The following is an 18,953-nucleotide window of genomic DNA, read 5'->3' as shown; positions in this document are numbered from 1 at the left end:
TGTACTCAAAAACGGATAAGAAACCCTACCCAATCTATCGAACTTATCCCTGCGCTAGTCACGGAGACTATATGGCACTAGCCTCTCTAGGAACACCTAAGTAAATTGCTCTCAATTTATAATAGGAGAACCAATAGGCCTACAGGCAAGAATAAATCTCCACCACTCCATGTTCCTCCGAAATACCCAAGTTGAACAACTCGTCCTAGAACTCAATCAAGAAGTCATAGGCCTTCTCCCCAATCGTTCTATCGAACCTAGAGGTGCCACTCTAACAAATCTCTCAAAACTCTTCTGCTCAGCAACTGGCATGGCTTCACTAGCCAAAATAGGCGTAGCTGCGAATCTTAGATGTGCAATAGAAGGCACTGAAGAAGAGCCAGGAGTCTGAAACCCCAAAATGGTAATGTAGCACTGACTGTAATAGGAGAATCTGATGTACCCAGAAGAATACTAGAAATAGGTGCACTATGAAATCTATCCAATAACCTAGTAAGAAACTCTTGAAGCATTGAAGTACTTTTTGGAACCGAAAAAGGTTGGGTTGGTCCCCTCTCCTCAACCGGTCGCTCAATAACCTTATCATGCTCATATATAGGCTCAGTTGATACCTATCTATCTCATCTTTGAGCAGGTGTTGCTCCTCTTGCTCGATTGTGACCCTTAACTTTACCGAGTCCTCTGCCTCATCCATAAACTAGGGATCGGTCAATCGACATGGCCTCACCATCTGCGACACTAGCTCTAATCCTTACTATCTGTGTAGAAGGAATATATTAGTGGTTTGCAACACTTGATATGAATAACTCGCATAAAAAGAAACAAATGGAAGGAATTTTCCTCTTAAATATATTATAATCTCTCGAAGATAGGTACGGACGTCTACGTACTGATCCGCAAGACTCTACTATAAACCCTGATGTGTAAGCCTAACTTTTTAACTCAAGAGATATCTAAGAAACAATACATACGAGATTCCTAGAACGGAGTCAAACCATAAACGAAGGAAAATAATACATAACAAAGAAGTTCTCAAAACCTAGTATCATAAGCATGAAGAGCATCTACTACAACTTAGAATTTGAAGTACTTTACAAGTCTTTGAATCCAAAAATAAATACTAAAATAGATAGATAAAGTCTAATACGATCCGAAAGGCAAGATCTCACCGCTGCTCTGAATGGACACACTTTGCTAGATCTGATCAGCCGCCATGAGGAACGCCTACGATCAACATCAAAATGACATAGACATAGAGGTGAGTATAATCCACATGTACTCAGTAGGTTTGACCGACTGAGTATAAGATAGGTAATCCAAACTTACGAAAATAATCTATGAAATGCTTCCACTAGCATACAAAAAAGTATCATACTAGCATCGGTGCGGCAAATTTATATAAAAATGGTGTGAGTATAGTAATCAGGTAGAACTACACACAACTACTCATAATAGAAGGCAAGATTCGCAATAACAGAGATGGACAATGCAATGATGAAATGATGATGCAGTAAAATTAAGGTCGTCTCACAATCTATCGTATACACCTTGTCGAGACTCTAGCTCCCAAGGCAATGAACCATGGGGGACTCAAAGTCCATATATGAAATATCATGATCTTAATATCTTATAACCTTACCACCTAACTCGTGGTAAAGGATATGTAAGGTGTCATATTTTATTTCTCAAAAACAATATTTCCAAACAATGATATTATAAATGAGGATAAATGCATCACAACACATACAACACAAAGGCATAATCAACTCAATAGATGTGTAATAAGAACTCAAATCTCAATAAATCATGATATCGGCCTCTTATGGCAAAAGTAGTGAAAGAAATCATTTTAAACATGCATTTATCTTTTGAAAACGTTTATTTCATGTTAAGAAATGATAAAACTCATCTCAATCCCCTCTCTCGGGCATTTCACATCAACATATAAGAAAAATCTGTTCAAAACCTCTCTCATGAGTAATCTCCTGAATCACATGCTCTCAAAGCAAACAGTAGTATCACATAAGTCTCTTCGCGGGCTAATCATCACAAAGAAGCCCCACAAGGGAGAAACAACACAAGTAAGCCCCTACACAAGCGAAGCAATAAAACTCACAACTTCCCCAACTCAAAATCATGCTACGATCCCATTCCATAGTCTAATTCATAAAAATGATTAACTACCTAACCCAATCTAGAAGAAGGATAAGCCAAACTTACCTCGAATGTCGAAAACCTCTAAATAATTCTACCGAGGATTTATCCTCAAATACAACTTTGAATGGATCCCCAACTATCAAGAATAAAAAGTATTCATCAAAAGAATTTCAACGGTATCCATATTGCTAAGATTAGGAACCGGCGTCAAAATCGTTCAAAAATCGCTTCGAAATCAAGAAGGTCAAAATCAGGATTTTATTTGAACATCATGTTATACATCTAAAAGGGAGTTTGTGGTTAAAAAAATCTATCAAAATCAAGTAAGAAATGGATTCAAAATCAAAGAAAAACCAATTTTGAAATTTGGGGGAAAATCCTGAAATCCACATTGAATCTTGATTTTTAAAGAGTTTTGGAAGATAATTATTAAAGGAATTGATAAAAAATCATTTGAGGAACTTACCCAAACCAATTTTGTCAAGGATTCACTTAAAAAATCGCCTATCCTAAGCTCCAAATTGAATAAAAATGGTGGAATATGAAAAAATGGAAATAATTTCCGTAGTTGACACTGTTCAGGCCTATAATACTCTCCGCGATTACGAACCACTGACCCCTACGATAGCGGAGCACCAGAGAAAAGGTCATCGCGAACGCAGGGCAAAGGCCACGATTGAGAAGCATAGGCAGAGCACCCTCCGCAATTGCGTGGCCACCAGCCGCGATCGTGAGGAACAACTGGAGTATCTCTTCATGAAACGTGGTCCCTATGGCCACGATCGTGAAGAAGAAAGGTGCCTGCACCAGAAATCAGAAAAATCTCAAACTCAAAGTCTCTGAACGGACCTTTGGAATTCGTTCAGGGTCCGATAAAAATAAATCGGATATGCTACCCCACTAAAATCGATATTTCAGACTCTATATAATCATTAGATTTTCCAAGAAAATATTGTCATGACCAAAATACCCTCACGAACCTCTCTTAGGGGTAAACTTCCACTTTCACCTAAACACCCAAAATTCAAGCTAAGGTCTCGGGGTTGTAACCAACTGCCCTACTAGACCAAACTCGACATTCCGAATGCAAAGAAACTGATAGAATCACTATCTGATGCTCAGATCTCGGAATGTTGACCAAAGTCAACTATCTCAATATAACTTAACTCAAAAGGCTCAAAATCACCTAAATCTCACTAAAGCACATTGGGAACCACACTAACCATTCCCACATCACATAATAAGGATGAAAACGCCAGGAAAAAAGGCAAAATGGTCATTTTCACACACAAAAGTAATTTCTCGTAAAATGAAATATTACACTCTTACCTGATTTCCTAATTCTCATCCCCCTTTTTTCTGTCCATAAAGCTTGGTTTTGATGGTACCTTTTTTTATTTTTTTCCTTTTTTCTTCTTTTTTTCTAGTGTTATTTCTTTGGGTGTTTTTATTTTGAAGATGTTGAATCATGCTTAAATTTAAATGGGTGTTGTTAAAATTGTCTCCATAAGCCGTCATTCTTGAAGCTCAAAGTTTGAAAATTAGATCTTTGTAAATAAACTTTGTTTTGAGTAGGTATTATTGCAAAAAATCGATTATATAATGAGGCCTATATATGAACTTTTGGGCGATTTGGTGTAGTTTTTGAGGCATTTTACATGAATCTAGGGCGTAGATTCAAAGAAGAAGACGAAGTCAGTTTTTTGTATAATAGTATATAATATTGTATATGGATATATAAACACCTCTTATAACTTTGTATAATATTGTATATTGAGTGTATAATATTATATATCAAGTTTTAAACATTTTTGTTAAAAAAAATATATGAAAGTTTTGTATATTGTTGTATATCGGATGTATAATGTTGTATATATACCGATTTGTGTTTTGGGTTAAAGATTTGTAATGTAACTTTTGAGTAAATATATTTGCAATGTAAGCTAAGTATTTGTAATTTTTGAAGTTTTTCCCTTATTTATGCCGCTATATTATATTTAGCGGCAATAAATAATATGAGTATTTATAATCAACACTTTATATAAATATCGTTAAAGGCTTTAACAACTCTGAATGCAACAATATCATTAACTCGATCATTGCTAAATGTTTTGTGACAATAAAAAAAAGGTTACTTTCATTAAATATCTCTTTTATGTTAATGACTCGTGCTTCTATAACAATGGTTGTTACATGACCTGTGGAAGGAAAAAACTGCATTTGAAAATCTAATTGTAAATGAAAGGGTTTAAATTACGTATTATATTCATGTAAATAAACTTATAAAGCTTTTACTTTTATGTATAATTATTATTATTTTCATCTTTTTTATTATCCTATTGATTACATATAAGGTCATGAGATCAAAAGAGAATTTTTTTTTTCTTCTCATTATTCTACCTCTAAACCAATTTCGTATGGTGTATTTTCAAGAGAAGATCGGCATTACATTCATTTCCTTATTTTGTCTTTATGTTTTGATTCTATATTCTCATTTCGATACGATTTACAGCTTATAGATACTCGATACAAATATATAAATTATTATATTGTATTTAGATCGACAATTTGACATAAATTTAATAGTGTTTTTTTATTTTTAATGTAAAATTTCATTAAGTATATTCGTATTCTTGTTATTGTTGTTGCAATTACTAGAATCTGATTAATACTTGTAAGAAGGATTTATCATTTCATTTTCCATAGTGTAATTTCAACACTCATAATAGTGTATTTATATATTATTATAAGTAGTGATTGAAATTGGGCAAACAAATAGACTAACATCATTCCTTAGAGGTGGATGTGACCCATAGTTATTTTCGATAGGTTGTAATGGTTCCAATATTTATATCAACCTAATGAAATGCATAACACGTACCCTTTCAGACTTCAAATATATTTTAATTAATAAATTATAGTTAATATATACATATTCTTAAGTTTTGTATTGCAAGAATATTAAATTAGTGTGACAAGAATTTGTTTTTACCATATAACTATGTATGGTGCAACACATCTAATTCAACTACAACAATACACATCGACTATTATTTTTTTTTCCTTTTTCCAGTAGCATCGATTATGAAATAATATATGATTGTTTATGTTTATGCATATTGTTTTAATACTAGAAAAAAATACTATTTTAGCCCTTGTCTAGTTTGTTATCACCTTCTCTAAATTCAGAATTTGAAACTTATTTATTTCTAATTGGTTATTATTTGAGACTTGCACCTCTTGGATTAACTCTTATACTCAGTTTGGCCAAATATTTAGTTAAATAATACTTTTGTACTTTCTGTGTCTCAATTTTATATGACTTACTTTTTAAGTTAAATTCAAAAAAAATTATATAATTCTATATTTAATAGTAATTTAATTTTAAAATATATATTTTACTCATAATGAAATGATTTATATCCTATTATGTTGTGAGTTGTGACACATTTCTCAATGATTGGAATTGTTCCTCTCTTTTATTAGAGTAATTTGGTAATGATTAGAATTGGCATTAGCCTGTTAAGCGGCTTCATGAATCGATCCTCCCCACATAATTAAAATACTCTACGGAATAGTATTTTATATTTTACCCTTCTCAATTCATATGAAACTTTTTTTTTTAATCTAGAGATACTTCAAAATATTTGATGCCATATTATTAATGATAATGACATATTGTTTAAGAAAAATTTTCTTTCAAAAAAGAAAAAAACTTAAATTATTGAACCATTTAAAATTTCAAATTTATAAGACACTTAATTAATATCGTTTTATTATCATTGCTATCATGTACAAATTAAATTAATTGAATTATGTTCTTTTTTCCTTATTCTCTGTGTTTATTTATTTATTTATTTATTATTTTCCATTCAGTGTTTGATATCCACGTTGGAGTTCGACTAAATTCAAATTCACATTAAAATTCCACAACCGCTCCCTAACAAGGGCGACTGCGTTTATATATACTAGCATACTTATTTTAATAAATTTTCCCTTTTGTCCTTTGGGAATTTTCTCCAACTGCACCATGATCTTTTTTCATAATTTCAGCTTAAAAGATTCACAAGGAAATGATGTTCTCCAGCTACTTTGTCTTACATCTACCTAATAATATTCCTTGTACACAAAAATATAAAGAAAAATGCTTTGCAGATTTTGTGGCTTTACACCAATTTTTTCCCTGGCAAAGATGCTTTTTTGCTGTGTTCTATCATTTAAACCTTCAGAGAAAATGAAAAAAAGTTGCCTATGACACTAGTGGAGCATCAAAATGATTTTTTGCTCTGATAAGACTGCTTCACCCTTAATCAGAGGTTTCGGAGTTCGAGCCCTGAGTATGGAAAAAATCCTATTAGAAGTGTCACCTCCGAATGGGCCTTGCGGCGCACAATTCGAATTTAGTCAGAGCTCTCCGAGCTTCGGACACTAAATAGAAAAAAAAAATTGACCGTGTCTTTCAACCCACAATTCCTTGAAAATAAAAATACCCAAAGAATTATATATGTATAAGTGAAATAAGGACTATTTAGAAACAAAAATTATTAAACTAAATAAGAAAGGTAAGAGTTTTATCAATAACTCATAAACTTTTGAATCTTACGACCATTCTTTACTCAATTCCACTTTAGAATAATTAATTATTAAATTAATAAAAAATTCTAATATTTGATTTATTAAAATATTTAATTTTTTAATGATAGTAAGAGTTTAATGGTATAGTTATAGGAAAAGTTTACTATTTTGTTTATGCGGCAATTTAATGCCCTGTGATCAATAATTTAAGAGACAAAAATTTCAATCATATTTTCAACCTTTCTGCAGTTTGCATCATTTTTTTAAAAAATAAATCCTCACAATAATTCTTAAAAATCTAGATTAAATTAATTTAACAAGTATCTTAATCATAGTTAGTAAAATGTATTATGGAAAGTAGTTTTTAGTTTTGGTATGCAATCAATCTCCCCCACAAAATTTGGTACTGATATAGTGTATCATTAATTTTTTTCATAATTAAGGAGTACTTTTCAAAATATATTTGATTAACTATGATTAAGATGCTTGTTAAATTAATTTAATCTAAATATTTATTCATTTAAATATGTATTTGAGGAAATGGAGGGAAAGAGTAATGAAAATGAATCAAATTCCTAAATTATTATCAATGCCACTTTAGATGGCTGCCACGTCTCTTTTTAAATTTTAATGGTTAGGATTTGTTTGAATTCATTATCTATAATAATTACTTGACATTAAAAAAAAATTAAAAATACTTTACAAAGTGCAGATTTTTTATTTATTTAGTTTATACCATTAATTTATGAGTAATAATCATTTACAAGTCGGATTACATATTCTAAGTCTCATAAGGTAAAAACTATAAGCCAAACACAAAAGAGGATTGAAAAAGCAAAATTTTAAGAAAAAATGAAGTGAACTAAATAAAACATATAGCAGTAGAAAAGTATATAGAGGTTAATACGATCTTTGATCATCTAATTGTATTGATCATGTAGTATATAGAGGTTAATGAGATCGCATGAGAAGCTAATAAAATGAATTGTAGTTTGTCCAGTCGTGGGCAATTACCTTTGAAATTTTTGTAATGTGTTTTGGAGTGAATTGACGGAGTTAACTTCATTTGGCATAGGTCATCCACAAATGGGCGAAGTGTCCGTTTTGATATGTGTTTTTAAGGAGGATCCATTTTGATACGTAGTGTCCAAAAAGTGTCTTGGGGCCGGACCCTCATATTAAATTGCTTTTCTTTTTTTAAGGTCTTACACAATAGAAGTATAATTAATAATATAGATAATAAATTCAAAATAGATCCTAACCGTTAAAAATTAAAAATACGTGTGGCAGCCATCTAAAGTGGCGTTAAGCATAATACGATGCAGATCTAAATTAGGCGGTACAATAATAGATTGTTAAAAAAAGTTTTGAAAAAACAAAAGATAGTAATATTGTAAAAGCTAAAAACTTGGGAAACTTGCCACTTTACAAGGCCAATTGTTTAGAGCATTACAGACAAATCTTTTAAATCCATAATTCATATGTATAATGTATTATGCCCGTTGCATGATTTATTTATCTGTGCTCATATAAGCATGTTAGGCTTAATAATGAAAGTCCATTGCAACCAGACACCCCAAAAAAATTACCTTAAGTAGCTGTAAAAAAACCACTCGGTAGGCAATTGGGTTGTTGTGATTAGGGATAAGATGTCTAATTGTTCGAGCGATAATGATAGTAGCTTGTACCTTAATTAGTGGTTGATTTATTTCAAGAAATGAGAAAGACGAACGAAATTTGCCACTAAAAAAGTTTAACGAGACAGATGGATTGTCAAGAATGAGAGGAGGTAGCTAGGATGAGCAATTGGTCAGATCTAGTATGGATTGTACATGGACGGTAGTTGGAGTCGATGGCTCTTTTGGGATTCCCTCATCTTTCTTGGTTTAACCCAATAATGCTACCTTGTGAGAAAAGAATTAGGAAAAACTACCTAATTAGACATCATACTATATCTACTCATTTAACCTATACTTTTAAATAATTACCTATTATCCCACTATTTAATAATTTTGTATTAGATTTGGAGTGAGATACAATACTCCTAAATTAGCCTAAAATATGAACTATATTAATTATCTATCCACTTAATTCTCTACATAATTTATGTCTTCACTCCAAATCAGCACACTCTCTCTTCTAAATTTCCACTCCCACATCTTCATCACCATTCTCTCTTCTCCTTCTCCCTCAGACAATCTTCTTTTGTTAAACCTACCTCCATTATTGCACTTTCAAAGTTCCCAACGACCATAACTTTGATTTCATTGACGGTGAAATCTATATCAATTTATTAATACTTAGAGAAATCTAAATCTATTTATTTTCTCGTTCAAGAATTGTTCCTTTTTCGTATTCGTTGACTTTGAAGTGAATCTTATTAGATACATAGAATAAATTATACCCACCTCCCTTACTACACTTTCAAAGCTCCCTAACAACCATAGCTTCGATTTCATCAATGGAAATATCTAAACCAATTTATTAATACTTGGAGAAATCTAAATTTATTTATTTTCTCCTTCAAGCATTTTTCTTTCTTCGTGTTCGTCTACTTTGAGGTGAGTTTTACCATATACATGAAATAAACTATATCGGATATATAAAAAATAGTTCAGATACACAGAATGAATAGATCAGATACATCTAATCATTAAGTACATATCAAATACAAAAAAATATATCAGATTCATAGAAAAACTGTTTAAATACACATAATGAATAGAACAGATACATCTAATATTAAGTATATATCATATATATGAAAGAAACCATATCAGCTACATAAAAAGAACAATTCAAATACACAGAAATCCACATTTTGAAAGAAGAAGTGTAAAGTTTGCTGATGTTCGGAAAAAAAATTAGAAGGATTTTGAATTTTTTTTTAGGAGCTGTGATACGACAGACACTCCAAAGTTGTTATACGTGTGATTTCAATTTATGTCTTGTAGTTACATTCCTTATTTAGATACACTTAATTATATGTATTTGGTTAACACGTATCCAAGATACATTTATTTGGACGCGTCAGATATATGTATTTGAGATATCAATCATGATAGGATTGGTAATATTGCAAACTCATGGGAAGGGAGGTAATTAACTCCTAAACTAGTGAAATTTGGGTTGTTTGTCCAAACAATTATCCAAGACTATAATAAAGAAATCAAAATTCCACATTCCACCTTATACATACACGAGCCCAACACCGACACTTTCGAGACTCGGCATGCATCTGGAGTATGGAAATATAAGATTGGGATCCTAACATCGGATAATTGTCAGGAATATTGGGAAGAACCTAATAGACCTTGAATCTAACCAAATCTCAAAAGTGACTCATGAAGTGAGAATATTGCTATATACGATATAAGGAGATCAAAGTTCCACGTACCAACGATGGGGGAACTCAACAGTAGCAAACTCAATTCAAACTTGGTTGAATCCCAAAAAAAAATTTAAAAAAATTGGTGGGAAGTATTTTTCCTTAAATGGAACATGATATAAATTTGAACTAATCGGTCCAGTAAATATTGAAAAACATATGCTTAGTGCATGGAGTAACACATCATCAAATATCAAGAAGCTATATATCATACAGATCCTCTTGCCTAGGTTCAGCAGACAAATAAAAATCCCAACAAACACTAATTGAGATACCATATCATAAAATACAATAATAGAATCAATATTTAAATCCTCCATAATTGTTCTGCTTAGTTTTATTTGTGGAGTCCCATTACACTTGAGAAAATGGTCTTCATTCACATCACTTGGGAATTATTCAAGGTCGTACAAGAAAAAGAAAAAAAAAATACTACTCCTATGTGATTGTACTGAAATTTGGACATATGTCCTTCAAACAATTGTAAAGTACTTATTTTGTAAAGTACCAACCCCTACTATTCCTTTTTTTTTTAATGTTAACTTTTTAACGATAAAATTAATTTCGAGAATTCGGAAATTTTTATAATATTTTGTTTATATTTATGTTTTAGAATAATTTTAATTAAAATATAAATAAAATTGAAAGAGTACTAATATATATATAAACACTTTGAATTTAATAGTTAGAAAAATTAGTTTTTTGAAAAAATAACAAAGAAAATATCTTAACCTCTCGTATTCATATGTACACGTGGTCTAATATTCACTACAATACTAAAAAATAATGAACAAAATAATAATAGAGGATATCCATCGTATTACTATCTCATTGACAATCAGGTACCGACGTGAAAAAATGGAAATGGAAACGATGAGTAGGAAGGAAATAAATCACGAAAGGACGTAATACAGTGAATAGAGATATTTTATTCTTAATCAGAAGTTTAAGTTTGAGATTTGAATATAATAATATTTTTGATAAAATATACTAATATTTTTGATAAAATATATTTTTTCTTGAATAAAATTTTACATGACATAAATTTAAATATAATCAGACGTGAATAAAAATATCAGACACATAATGAAAACCCAAAAAAAAGTTGTAAGGAAATAAGACGCGTGGGCCAAGAAGAATTGAAGAATCAAAATTGAAGAGAAGGTTCGTTAGTTCCATCACCGTCATGTTGACTAACTTTACGTACGGCGAGTGGACACAATTTGGAGAAACAAAAAATCAAAAATATTGGTTATCAAATTATAATATTTTCTTAATTTAACTAATATATATTTTGGTTGAAATCAATTATTATATAATATGATATAAACATTTAAACTGCAAGATCTCACACGGTTTTATAAAATATCAATTATCACACACTCCAAAATGTTCCTTTCGCCGACATTCCACCAAAATTATATACTTTTCCATGCCATCTGGAATTTTCTTCCAATCTTTTTTAATGATCAATTTTTAAAATATTATTTTTGAGTAGCAGCAAAATGATTGAAAGAAGTAATTCACATCTATACATTTGACCAAGCTCTATTAGCTGGCGATTATAAGTAAATATTGGTATAGATATATTCGTATAATTCGAAAAAAGGTATTGTAAAAAGATGACTATAAATTTCAAAGTATTGTCACTACCGCATATAATAAATTTTGCAGTAATTATTTAGTAATAATAATATAATTATTGTGATGTTATATTTAAAAATAATAATAAATATAGATATTCATAGTTATTACTTTATATAAATATCGCTAAAAATCGTAGCGACTCTGAATACAAGCTAAATATTTTTAATAGAAAAAAATACCGCTAAAAATATTGTATTGCCACTAAATATTTCTTTTATTACATGATAAAGTATATGTCAATTACATAAATTGTTTTGCTTCCGGTACACTACTAAAAAGAAAACAACGATCATGATAAGTTTAACTATTATTATAAAGATCATAAAATTCCTTTATGGAGTTTACAATAGTATATGGTGCTTTTGTTGCCGTAGGTAATAATTAATTTAATTAAATACCCTATACTAATTAAATAATTACTGTATGGTACTTTTAATGCCTTAGGTAGAATTAAAGTAGATTAAAATAGTGGAACTATATCATAGTGCTCGAAATTCAACACCAATAATAAAATATTTTACCCATTAATTGAAACAACTTCATCAGGTTAACGTTAGACATTAAACATATATACTTGTTCTTCATTTTTTGGTAAATAAAAAAATAATATTACTTTTGCGGGTAACAAAACCATATATACTTGTTCTTATTCAATTTTCAAGAATCTCCACCTCTTCTTTTAATTTAAAAGATTAATCGTTTTATACAAAATTGTGTGAAACATATTATTATTATATTAAAAGGTTAAGTAAAATAAAACGAAGGGTAAGAAAATACTTTTGTTTCCTATATAATGAATGAGGTTATATAAAACTCTCCCGCGCCAATAGACAAATTAAACTGTAATACATTCTGTTTGGTTGGTCGTTAAATACTGTTTCATAATATTTTGGATTGTGTTGTATTGTATTGTTTTGATTTATACAATGTTTGAATATATTGTATCATCTTTCGTCATGAAATAATGTTACACCTCAATAATTTAAATGATAAACTCACAAGAAAAGTATGGTACATACAGGGTAGAGCTATTATAAAAAGTAGTTTAAAGAATAAAAAATATTAAATAATAAGTAAAGACAAAATAAAAAGAAAATATTAAGGTCACGATGCGATCACACTAAATCAATCGTTATACAAACTGAGATTTTTCATCATTACCTAACGATGGATTTAAAAGATACGATATAATAAAATTTAAGTATCAATCAAAACAAACATGATATTTAAACTAACAATACAATATAACTGGTAACAACCATCCAAACAAGGTGTTAAGTCATACTAAACAATTATGATTAATTAGTTATAATTCAGTTGATAACTAAGGTTTACATATTACAACAACAACAACTCAGTGAAATCCCACAACATGGGGTCTGGGGAGGGTAGAATGTACGCAGACCTTACTCCTACCAAGGTAGGACGGCTGTTTCCTGGAGACCCTCGGCTCAGTAAAAGCATAAATGCATAAAAAGTGTTAGATAAGAATAGGAAATTAAAAGCTTTATAAGAAAAACAACAAACAAATAACGAATAGATAACAAATAAATATAAATAAATAAATACAAATAACAAATAACGATTAAATAAATAATGATAGCGTCACAGGTAAAATAGAGTAATCAAAGCATAGAAAGTAATAAATAATAACAGAAATAACAGAAATCAGAAGTCACAGCGCAAGAGATCGTAATGCACTACTACGTCTATGAATAGAGAAGAATAACGAGACTATGAACTAGCATTCTACCCTAATGTGGGTCCTCCACACCCTCCTATCTAAGGTCATGTCCTCCGTAAGTTGTAACTGCGTCATGTCCTGTCTAATCACCTCTCCTCAATACTTCTTCGGCCTACCCCTACCTCTTCTGTAACCATCCATGGCCAGCCTCTCACACCTCCGCACTGGGGCATCTGTGTCTCTCCTCTTCACATGTCCATACCATTTCAGTCGCATTTTCCGTATCTTGTCTTCCACCGAGGCCACTCCTACCTTGTCCTGAATAGCCTCATTTCTAATCTTGTCGCTCCTGGTGTGCCCACACATCCATCTCAGCATTTTCATCTCAGCAACTTTCATCTTTTGAATGTGAGAAGTCTTAACTGGCCAACACTCCGCCCCATACAGCATAGCCGGTCTAACCACCACTTTGTAGAACTTGCCCTTAAGTTTTGGTGGCACATTCTTGTCACATAGCACTCCGGAAGCGAGCCTCCATTTCATCCACCCTACCCCAATACGATGTGTGACATCATCGTCAATCTCCCCGCTGCCTTGCATGATAGACCCAAGATACTTGCAACTACATATTATTAGTGCAATATTAAGTAACTAAGTTAAACCAAAGAAAGCAACAAAAAAACGTCTCAACGATCACTAATTTTATTTAGGGTAACCAAAAAAAGGCCTTGGTGATGTTTTTGTACGATGTTAAATAATCCAATTTTCTTTACCAGAAATGTTTTCAATCTTATCTCCAATTTTTTTTATTTCAATAATTATAAGTGTTATGCAACATTTATGTATAGTGTCTTTTTTCCATATTAATAGATGTTTACCCGTTTTATCTTTGATTAATTTGTATTTTGTAAACGTAAAATAGGGAATCAAAGAGATGTATATTAGGATAGGGAATATTTTTTTTTCCTTTTATGGATAAAGTTAGTATAATTTGCATTTGTAATACATTAGAAACAAATAATATATTTTACCATTTAAAGTGTGATAATTACTAAAAAGTAGACGTAAGAGAAAGTCTGTTGCCTAACGAATGCAGTGGAATTATTCCTATGTAAGGAAAGAAAATCTTATTATTACCCAATGGGCAACGCAATTATGAGAGACAATTTATCTTGGAAAACCATTAAGTTGAACGATTTGACTTATATATATATCTAATCCCCTCTAATTAGTAATGAAAATTAGTTGCAATCATATTTTATGAAACGGAGATTTTTTTAATGAATATTTGTGAGTATAACTCTATTTATCTCTTGATTTTTCTTTTCTAAATATTCTTCGTGATTCGAGGGTCGTTAGTAGCGTATTTTTCAAACGTAGGATGCTATGTGATCTGACAAAGGCGTATCTAGAATTTCGAAGGGATGAGTGTACTATTATGAAAAGGTGGGTCTAAGATTTGAATTTGATCGGTTTGATTTTGAGGTTCTTATCATTATCTATTAAACTTTTAAAATTATAGGTATAAAACTAATTCTTATATATTCAAATATAACGATAAAAGTACTACCAATAACCACTTAGAGAGGTGTCACCCAATTTTAAAAAGAAAACACAAGATAGATATAAAATTAAAATTACAAACTTCACTTAGATAGCTGCACTCAATCATTATCGCATTAATATATGATATTTCGAGCATGGTTTCATACATCAATATTTAAGTATTTTGTTTTTAAATATGAAACTACTATATATGATCTCGAGAAAGGAGCATGGTTTACGTGAACCCGAAAAATTCGAGATACACCCCTAATTGATCACTAGGTAGGCTTTGAGAAAGATAATATTTAATGTCTTAGTGAACAAACAAGAGTTTATGTTATAGTCGATTTGCCTTTTCAAGAGAATATGTTTCCCTTAGTTTTTTTTATAGGCGTGAACTAGAATTTAAAGTAAAGTAGCTTCAAAAAATCTCAATAGACCTTAGAGTTTCAAGATAAATTGGACTTGTTTGGTAGAGGAAATTTTTAATCCGATAAAATTTCGATGTCATAGCAATTTATATTTTTTATGTTTAAATTACTAATATCATAAGTCATCAATAACTAATTGCTATAACTATTTTCCTATTAAAGAAGAGGATCGATTAAACTCTAAGAAACCTTTGTCCCAATTTTTAGGAGTAATTCCAATTAACTTAAATAACTTAATTAAGAGTACTTTAATAGTCATTTGTCAAGGTCAACCACGATAACCAATTACCCAAGAATCAAGATGCACATATTATGATAATAATCTAGTAATTGTTTTAGTTTCCATTTAGATGGAAGACTCTTTGAATTAAATGTGTTGATTTTATTTCCACCCTAACTTAAGATTGTATGATATATATTGATAACGTTCTAATTCACTCCTCAAAGTGAGAAAGTGTACATATGGATAAATTGGTCCAATTATAAGTAATTAATTTACATTAACAATAAACAAATTAAAAGAATGTTATAAGCTAATCAAAATAAGCACTTAAGTGTAATATTGTATATCACAAGAAAGGTGAGTGTTATCAAGTCAAATTTTAAGAAAGGTCTCCAAAATTATCCTAACTTTTAAATTGATTAATCAAACACAAATTCTTACTTTCCAAGCATTTTAAAAAAATACATTTCAAAATATAATTTTAAGAATTTGATCAAAAAGACGATAAATAATTAGATTTATGACTGCAAATATGTATTGTTCATTGCTATGTGAAATCAAACGAGTGTTCACTTACTTTTCGTGTAACCAACAGTGTGCCATAAATTGCTCCAGAATATATTAACCAAAAAATGCAACTTACTCATTCATTTCCTTTAATATAGAGTAATATTCATGTGAGTTTCCACAATACGTTAACTAACTTTAATTTTGGTCGTTATTCAAAGTAAAATATGTTGTCTTAGCTTTTCTATCAAGTAATTAACCATGTTCTTCTCTAAGCTCAAAAAAAAGGATATTCAGTGCAATCTCAAGGTAATGTGTACAAAATCTTCTACTTATTTTATAAAGGTAGAAAGTTTTTGACTTGGGTAAAGACGGGAAAAAAAGGATAAAGAGGACAAATTTGAAGTTTTGAAAATTAACTTTTTCCCTAAGAGTACTAATTTAATACTCCCTCCGTAAGAAAGACGTTTAAAAACTATAATCATATACGTATTTCTTTATTAATTGAAACAATAGAAATAAACTTAGAGAAATAAAAAGTAATACTGATAAACATTTTTTTATTTATTTAAAATGTTATATAGTCTACATTATTTATTAGTATTTTTTTTAAAAAAAAATCATGATAACTTGCCGCCACTACAATTTCTGTCACGGCCTCTTTCTTTTGGGTGAGCACTCTGTGGTGAGTACTTTGTGCGCATTGGGTAAACTCTCGTTGTATATTAGCATGTAAGCCACACAGAAATGTAAACCGCACTAGAGAAGTCATGTATGACAAACTTGATTCAGAAGACATATCCATGTGGTTAACCACCCTTCAAATTAATTGAATCATTCCGAATAACTATTTTATTTATATGCGCTTGATAAATATTTTCTTGGAGGCAAAAAAAAATAGAAAAAAAAAAGGAAGCCACATCACTTACATTTTCATCTTTTATGCAGAAAGTACTTTCTGAGGAGAAATCACTTTTCAAAAGAGACCAATTACAGACACACCTTTTTATCAGGATTTTAACTTTGATAAAAGTCTGTTAAACAATTGGAGACAAACCGTACTAGAAATCTTCTCCAATAACTCTTAAATTCAATTTATTCACGATTTCTTTGTCTCAAAAGTATAAAAATAAACTTTTTTCATAATATTAAATACTCTATTCGTTCATAAATGACTTGGCACACTCAAAGATAATGATATATTATTATTAATTATTATTAATTATTTAAATATTAAAAAATACATATTTCATATATTCATATTTGTTTATTCATGTTTAACTTGACACAGTTTAAGAAATAATAAATAAAATAATAATTTTATTATATTACTTCTAATTATTATAAGTCATCTCACTTATTGACAAATGAATTGAAAATAATTATCAGTACTCAATAATAAGAGTAAAATAGATATAAAATAAAATAGGTATAGAAAAAAAATCATCTTTTAATTTTTTAAACTAGACAAGTATATCTCTCTTTATATCTACGAGGTAGTTATAAAAATCTCCGTACACTCTACTCTCTCTAGATCCTACTTGTGGGATTTGATTGAGTATGTTCTATAATCTTATTGTGGTAAATTAGACAAATATAAATAGAGACGCTCACTTTTATGATAATAGACAAGTAAAAATATATGGGAAGAATAGTATATAAGTTATTGAGAAGTCTTGTGTGAATATGTTAAAGGCAAGTTCACCGTGGTGGTTAGACCAACTATTATATGAAGTGAAGTGTTGGTCAGATAAGAACTCTCATGTTAATTAGAAGATGAAAGTTGCGGAAATGAGGATGCAGCGATGGATGTGTGGAGATAGGATTAGAAATAATCATGCATAACAAGGTGAAAGTGGCTTCGGTGGATGACAATATACGGAAAGAGAGACAAAGATGGTTTGAACATGTGAAGAGCAAATGCACGGATGCACCAATACAGAGATGTGAGAAGTTTGTTTATGGATGATTTCAGGAGAGGTAGATATAGGTCGAAGAAGTATGGGGGAGAGGTGATTAGACAAGTTATGACACAATTTCAGCTTACCTTAAAATAGAAGGTCATGGAAGATTCAGGTTAGGGTATGAGGTTAGTCGGTAATAGTGAGTCGTCTTGCTATCCATCCATAATAGTAGTCGTAGTATTGCTCTGATAGTCTCTCCGTCCTTCGATGTCTGTTTTCGTATGTCATCTCGTGCACTTCAATTATTGTATAATTTTGTTGTTGTTACTTTTCAAAATGTTTTGTTATGCTTTTACTTTTGTTTTATTTTTTTTCTGGACTGCTTTGAATTATTATATATAAATTTAAATAATATATTTGAGTTATAAAATAAAATTGAAATAAAAGTATAAACTTTAGGGAACAATGAATATTGATCCCTTTTTAATTAGCTCAATAAAAGGAGAAATCATGTCATATACAAATCTTGAGATGCATTAGTATAATTTCCGAGGACATTAGGTAGACTATTTTTAAAAAGTTACTGTTATTTATATGACTCAATATTTTAAGTAAAAATAAGTATACTCAAAAGATGAATTTAGAAAAGAATTTAATGGGTTTTTTCTTTTGGTAATTAGTTAATTCAAAGACTTATATATTTATAGTCAATATTAAAGGGTTAATTCAATTATTGATATTAGCTAATCCCTAGCTCTAACTATTTTAGGTATAATAATAATGATTTTATCCCATAAAAAAATTGTTTATAAAGTCAATAAAGCTAATAATATTAATGTTTTGTTAGTTTGTTTCAAAGTATAATATAGCTTTCTATTTTACCTTAGTGATA

Source organism: Solanum dulcamara, chromosome 3, assembly GCF_947179165.1.
Source record: "Solanum dulcamara chromosome 3, daSolDulc1.2, whole genome shotgun sequence".
NCBI lineage: Eukaryota > Viridiplantae > Streptophyta > Magnoliopsida > Solanales > Solanaceae > Solanum > Solanum dulcamara.
Note: the sequence above shows the minus strand (reverse complement) of the source record.